Source organism: Equus asinus, chromosome 4 (genome assembly GCF_041296235.1).
Source record: "Equus asinus isolate D_3611 breed Donkey chromosome 4, EquAss-T2T_v2, whole genome shotgun sequence".
In the NCBI taxonomy this organism is placed as follows: Eukaryota; Metazoa; Chordata; class Mammalia; order Perissodactyla; family Equidae; genus Equus; species Equus asinus.
Genome location: NC_091793.1, coordinates 54,869,410 through 54,877,011, shown reverse-complemented (window position 1 = coordinate 54,877,011; position 7,602 = coordinate 54,869,410).

Below are 7,602 nucleotides of genomic sequence, written 5' to 3'. Positions count from 1 at the left end.
ACAAGGAAATGGTGGAATTAAACGAAAAGCTAAAACAGTTGGAGTTAATAGACATATGTAGAACTCTCCATCCCAAAACAGCAGAATACACATTCTTCTCAAGCACACATGGAACATTCTCAAGGATAGACCATATATTGGGAAACAAGGCAAGCCTCTATAAATTTTAAAAAATTGAAATGATAATAAGCATCTTCTCCAATCATAATGCTATAAAGCTAGAAATTAATTACAAGAAAAAAGCTGAGAAAGGGACAAATGTGGAGACTAAACAATATGCTATTGAACAAGCAATGGATCATTGAAAAATTAAAGAAGAAATCAAAAACTACCTGGAGACAAATGAAAATGATAACATGCCATCTCATATGGGATGCAGCAAAACTGTATTAAGAGGGAAATTCATCGCAATGCAGGCACACCTTAACAAACAAGAAAAATCCCAAATAAGCAATTTCAAATTACACCTAACTGAATTAGAGAAAGAAGAACAAACAAAGCCCAAAGTCAGCAGAAGGAGAGAAATGATAAAAATCAGAGCAGAAATAAATGCTATTGAAACAAAAAAGGCAGTAGAAAGGATCAATGAAACAAAGAGCTGGTTCTTTGAGAAGATAAATAAAATTGACAAACCCCTAGCCAGAATTACAAAGAAAAGAAGAGAGAAAGCTCAAATAAACAAAATCAGAAATGAAAGAGAAGAAATAACAAGAGATTCCACAGAAATATAACAGATTATAAGAGAATACTATGAAAAACTATATGCCAACAAAATGGATAACCTAGAGGAAATGGATAAATTCTTAGACTCTTACAACCTCCCAAAGCTCACTCAAGAAAAAGCAGACAATCTGAACAGACCAATCACAAGGAAAGAGATTGAAACAGCAATCAAAAACATCCCAAAGAATAAAACCCCAGGACCAGACAGCTTTCCCAGGGAATTCTACCAAACTTTCAGAGAGGATTTAATACCTATCCTTTCCAAGCTATTCCAAAAAATTAGGGAGGATGGAACACTTCCTAAAACATTTTACGAGGCCAACATCACTCTGACATCAAAGCCTGACAAGGACAACACGAAAAAGGAGAACTACAGGCCAGTATCACTGATGAACACAGATGCAAAAATTCTCAACAAAATTTTGGCAACCCGAATTCAGCAATCCATCAAAAGAATCATACATCTTGATCAAGTGGGATCCATACCAGGGACACAGGGATGGTTCAACATCCACAAATCAACCAATGTGATACACCACTTCAACAAACTGAGGAATAAAAACCACATGATCATCTCAATAGATGCAGAGAAAGCATTTGACAAGATCCAACAGCCATTTATGATAAAACCTTTGAACAAAATGGGCATAGAAGGAAATTACCTCAACATAATAAAGGCAATATATGACAAACCCACAGCCAACATCATACTCAATGGGCAAAACCTGAGCGCCATTCCCCTGAAAACAGGAACGAGACAAGGATGCCCTCTATCACCACTCTTATTCAACATAGTACTGGAGGTTTTGGCCAGAGCAGTTAGGCAAGAGAAAGGACTAAAAGGAATCGAAATAGGGAGGGAAGAAGTGAAACTCTCGCTGTTTGCAGATGACATGATCTTATATATAGAAAACCCCAAAGAATCCATTGGAAAACTTTTAGAAATAATCAACGACTATAACAAAGTTGCAGAGTATAAAATCAACTTTCATAAATCAGTAGCATTTCTATAATGTAATAACGAACTAACAGAAAAAGAACTCAAGAACACAACACCATTCATATAGCAACAAAAAGAATAAAATACTTTGGGGTGAAGAATTTAACTAAGGAAGCAAAAGATCTATACAATGAAAACTACAAGACTTTCCTGAAAGAAATGGATGACGACTTAAAGAGATGGAAAAGATATTCCAAGCACATGGATTGGAAAAACAAACATAGTTAAAGTGTCCATACTACCTAAAGCAGTCTACAGATTCAATGCAATCCAAATCAGAATCCCAATGACATTCTTTACAGAAATAGAACAAAGAATCCTAAAATTCATATGGGGCAACAAAAGACCCCGAATTGCTAAAGCAATCCTGAGAAAAAAGAACAAAGCTGGAGGCATCACAATCCCTGACTTCAAAACATACTACAAAGCTACAGTAATCAAAACAGCATGGTACTGGTACAAAAACAGGTGAACAGATCAATGGAACAGAATTGAAGGCCCAGAAATAAAACCGCACATCTATAGACAGCTAATCTTCAACAAAGGAGCTGAGGGCATACAATGGAGAAAAGAAAGTCTTTTCAACAAATGGTGCTGGGAAAACTGGAAAGCCACATGTAAAAGGATGAAAATTGACCATTCTTTTTCACCATTCACAAAAATAAACTCAAAATGGATCAAAGACCTAAAGGAAAGACCTGAAACCATAAGGCTTCTAGAAGAAAATGTAGGCAGTACACTCTTTGACATCAGTATTAAAAGGATCTTTTAGGACACCATGTCTTCTCAGACAGGGAAACAATAGAAAGAATAAACAAAAGGGACTTCATCAGACTAAAGAGCTTCTTCAAGGCAAGGAAAAACAGGATTGAAACAAAAAAACAACCCACTAATTGGGAAAAAATATTTGCAAGTTATATCCAACAAAGGATTAATCTCCATAATATATAAAGAACTAACATAACTCAACAACAAACAATCAAACAACCTGATCAAAAAATGGGCAGGAGACATGAACAGACATTTCTCCAAAGAAAATATATGGATGGCCAATAGGCACATGAAAAGATGCTCATCATCACTGATCATCAGGGAAATGCAAATCGAAACCACACTAAGACATCACTTTACACCCATTAGAATGGCAAAAATAACCAAAACAACAAGTAACAAATGTTGGAGAGGTTGTGGAGAAAAAGGAACCCTCATACACTGCTGGTGGGAATGCAAACTTGTGCAGCCACTATGGAAAACAGTATAGAGATTCCTCAAAAAATTAAAAATAGAAATACCATATGATCCAGCTATCCCACTACTGGGTATCTATCCAAGGAACTTGAAATCAGCAATTTCAAAAGTCCCATGCACCCCTATGTTCACTGCAGCATTATTCACAATAGCCAAGATGTATGTGGAAGCAACCCAACTGCCCATCAACTGATGATTGGATAAAGAAGATGTGGTGTATATATATACAATGGAATACTACTCAGCCATAAAAAAGAATAAAATCATACCATTCACAACAACATGGATGGACCTTGAGGTTGTTATGTTAAGTGAAATAAGCCAGATAGAGAAGGACAATCTCTGTATGACTCCACTCATATGTGGAAGTTAAACATGTAGATAAAGAGAACAGATTAGCAGCTACCAGGGGAAAGGGGGGTGGGGGGGCACAAAGGGTGAAGGCGTGCACCTACAACACGACTGACAAACAATAATGTACAACTGAAATTTCACAAGGTTGTAAACTATCACAAACTCAATAAAAAGTAATATATATATATATATACACACACACACAAAGAAAACACCTGAATAATAGATGAAAAGTGATCATCAACATTTAATAAAATTCTGAAATTAAAAATAACAAAGATAAGAAATGGAAACAGAGAACGTGTCTGCTATCAAATGAGCAAGCAGAAGTCAGTACTGTGATATGTCCTAATAAAAGCCCTAAATTTCAAGAAAAAAAATAAAGAATTCTCTAAACTTCAAAAGCAGCTGGAAAGTAAACAGATTACTGTCAGGAAACCAAGTTGAAGAATGCTTCTGACCACCTGACAGTGGAGTGGCATCTCCAGAAGTCAGAAAGAGAAAGCAGTGATCACAGACTGCTGTGCACAATTTGTCCCTGCTGCCTGGTGGCGACAGGAGCTATTAGATGCCGACTCCATCACGTTTCCTCCTCATGTACCTTTCTTCAGAGAACAGTAGAATATGGTACTTAGAACACCAGTAACTAAAGGATTACAAGAAAACACTAAATAAAATCTTCAGATGTCTTGTAAACTCACTACTCACTTTAGTGAGACATAAATAATGAGAAGATGATAAAAGAATGGTCATTAAAAAGGGTAGAATACCAGCACTCGGAAGGAGAAGAATTTGGTGTGGATTATAAATAACTCCAATAATTTTTGGCAAAATCATACTTTAAAAAACATCAGTTCTTTGTATAGAAATAGTAAAGAATGTGACAGGATAGAAATAAAAAAGGTCAAAAACACAAAACATCTGATGTAAAATGATCCAAAAGTATTGGGATTGTTGAGGCAGATACAATTTTATGTATTATGTCAGTCAACAAATATTTATTGTGCATTTATGTCAGACACAAAACCAGGAACTGCGCTAGACAGAGAGAACACAGTGATGAGCAATAAACAAGGCCAGCTGCCTCTCACGGAAGATAATCACCGACACAAATGCAAGTGGCAAAGAGATAGGAAGGATGGAGAGAATGCTACGGAAGGTGGAAGGAGCAGTCCTAGTGTTCCTGGCATTACAGGTGAAACCTGAAAATGTGTTTCGAATTTCAGAAATAGAATAGCTACCTTCTGAATGATATTGGAATAAAAAAGAAAAACAGAAATAGGAAATGCATCAAAATCTGTGCCTCCCTCTGCCTTCCAACCTTCGTTGCACCAGGGAACTCTATTAAAATTTACTCAAACATCATCTTCCCTGTCTCCTCTCATTTTCATCACATATGTACAAATACACACCCACCCATCCCCGCCCACACACACACACACACACACACACACACACACACTGACCAGGAGTATTATTTCTATGTCTATTCATGCTGCCAACCACTTATCACACTTCTGACAGTCAATGACTTCTTGGTCTGCAGTGTCCAGAGCCCATGAGGCTCCTTGAGGATGGAAAGCATGTTTTATCTGCTTTGCGCCACTGGGAGCTCCCACACCAGGTCCCTTTCCTTCTGCTCACTAGAAACTCTCAAAGGTTTCCTCTTCTGCTTCGGGTGGACCTATATCCATCATAATCTACTCAAACAAACTCCCTCAGACACACACACACACAGACACACACACACAGACACACACACACACACATGCACACCCCCCACTGAAAGGTGGATGAGGGTCAGATCCCGAGTTGAGTTCTTGGCATTTCTGCTTCCAATTCCAGGATACTAAAAACAGAAGCTTGCCTGTCTTCTTGCAATGGGACTGGAGGGATGTCTTTTATTCTTTTCTGTGTCTTACAGCAATAAGAACCAAACATAAATTATATTCTCTACAAATTATCTTGCCATATGTATTAGAGTCACTGGTGAAACCATTAGATGGAATGGACAAATTTTTTCAGTAATAAAATTATACGATACTTAAGATTGCAATAAATAAACTCGCTAATTGCCAGAACTAATAAAATATAATGAGTAATCGCTGCAGTGGTAAAACACATGTTCCACAACTTTGACTTTACATTAGATGAGCCATTCAATTGGCTTATCTTTAATAAAGTACGACCTTCTGCATTCTGAGTATCATACATGGCATCATAGCACTTTCCTCCAAACAGCTGAGATCTACACTTATCGTGCCTATTTCTTCTTTATGTCTCAAAAGACTTCTATAAACTGTGGGCCATATTATTTAAATCGCCTGAATATTTGACAAAGTGTTTTTAACATCCTTGCTTTATTCAAATTCTGATTAAGGGTTTGTTCTACCTACTATTTTTGTATAAAAAATAACCCCCAAATTTAGCAGCTTAAAGCAAGCATTTTCTTTTTCTCACAAAGTTATGGGCCAATTATACCTCAGTAAATCTAAAAATTGTTTTAAAAAGAAGACGGAAGGGCTCAGCCGGGTGGTTCCCACATGGGGTGTCATATGACTATAGTGACACGTTGGCCTGGGCTGCAATCAACCTCAGCTGCAACCACTCACGTTGTAGACATCTGATGCTGGCTATCAGCTGGGACCTCAGATCTGCTTGTTGGCCAAGGCATCTGTATGTAGACTCTCCAACCTAGCAATCCCACATAGCCTGACTTCTTCCTTAATAGCTGAAACATCCCAACAAACAAGGCAGAAACAATGTAGCTTTCACTTGCCTAGTCTAAGAAGTAGCACAGCATCATTGCAGCCAACATCTATTGTGGCAAACAAGTAACAAGTCACCCAGAGCCAAAGAGAGGGAAAAATAGACCCCATCTCTGGATGTGAAGTCAAGTTCACAATGTAAGAACACAATAGGGGATGAGAGATACTGTTGTAGCCATCTTTGTAAAACACAATGTCTTACAGGATTCAAGGCAATCAATTGTATTAGTGCCTAAAGATATTAGGAACGTTCCCTAAAGTCTCTACCGATATAAAATTAGGCTTCCACATGTAGTATCTTCCAATTAACTTGAAGAACAATAAGTTTTGTTACTAATCACTTTGCTATATGCTTTGAAGGAAAAGAGTTGGTAGCCTTAATGCAAGATTTTGTCTTTCCTTTATGGACTCTAACGAAGGAAGAGACTTGATAATAATGGAAAGTTTATAGGTTGGAGGAGGAAATGGTGACATACAAATTATTCCTACCCATAAAAATATATCTTTTAAAAGAATGATTCTTGTGATGGCCATTTGGGATTAATCAGGGATTAATCAAGAAAACAATAAGGAAAACTTTTCATTAATTTCTCTATTTCAAGGAAGAAAACAAAGGCAATAAATGTATACTGAGTTACATTTGTTTGCTAGACTGTGCTAAGCACTAAATCTAGATATATATCTACATATACATCTCTAAGTATATCCATGTCTCTATTAGATACTCATATCAACCTTCCAATGAAGAAGTAGAGACCTGGTGACATTAGTAGTTTCCCAAAGTAGCACAGCTAATTCGTAGCAGAACTCAAGTTTGACATCAGTATGCAGTGACTTCAAAGCTTGTGTTCTTTCCAGAATATCATTTATTAAAATAGTACTATGAGTACATTGGGGCCAGCCAGTGGCATAGCAGTTAAGTTGCCACGCCCCACTTCAAAGACCTGGGGTTTGCCAGTGTGGATTCCTGGCATGGACCTACGCTTCACCCGCCAAGCCATGCTGCAGCAGGCATCCCACATATAAAATAGAAGAAGATAGGCATGGATGTTCGCTCAGGGCTAATCTTCCTCAAAAAAATTTTTTTTACTATTAGTACACACCTTTTCTTGATGGAGCGGTCATCTGAACACTTCCTCAAAATTACTTTTCTTTGACAACATATATTTTCTGCAAAGTTCTTCGATAAGAATCTCTTCAACTACTGGATAATTGTGCAACTTTTATAAGTGACACAAAATTATTTTCTTGAAGTGCAGTTATTTGTTTCATCTGAAAATCCCAGGAAACTCAACATACAGTTACAAAAAGCAAGAATCTTTTCACTTATACCTAAACTCATTCAGCCATCACACAGAAATCAGAATTCTAACCTGATAAAAAGAATACTTAAACACAACACGGGCCTTGCATAAAATTTGTTACCAGTGAGGCAATTTTTAAATTCAAATCCTTCTGGATAACTTTATCTTGCTTGGATATCTAAAAAGTATACAAATCATCTTACAC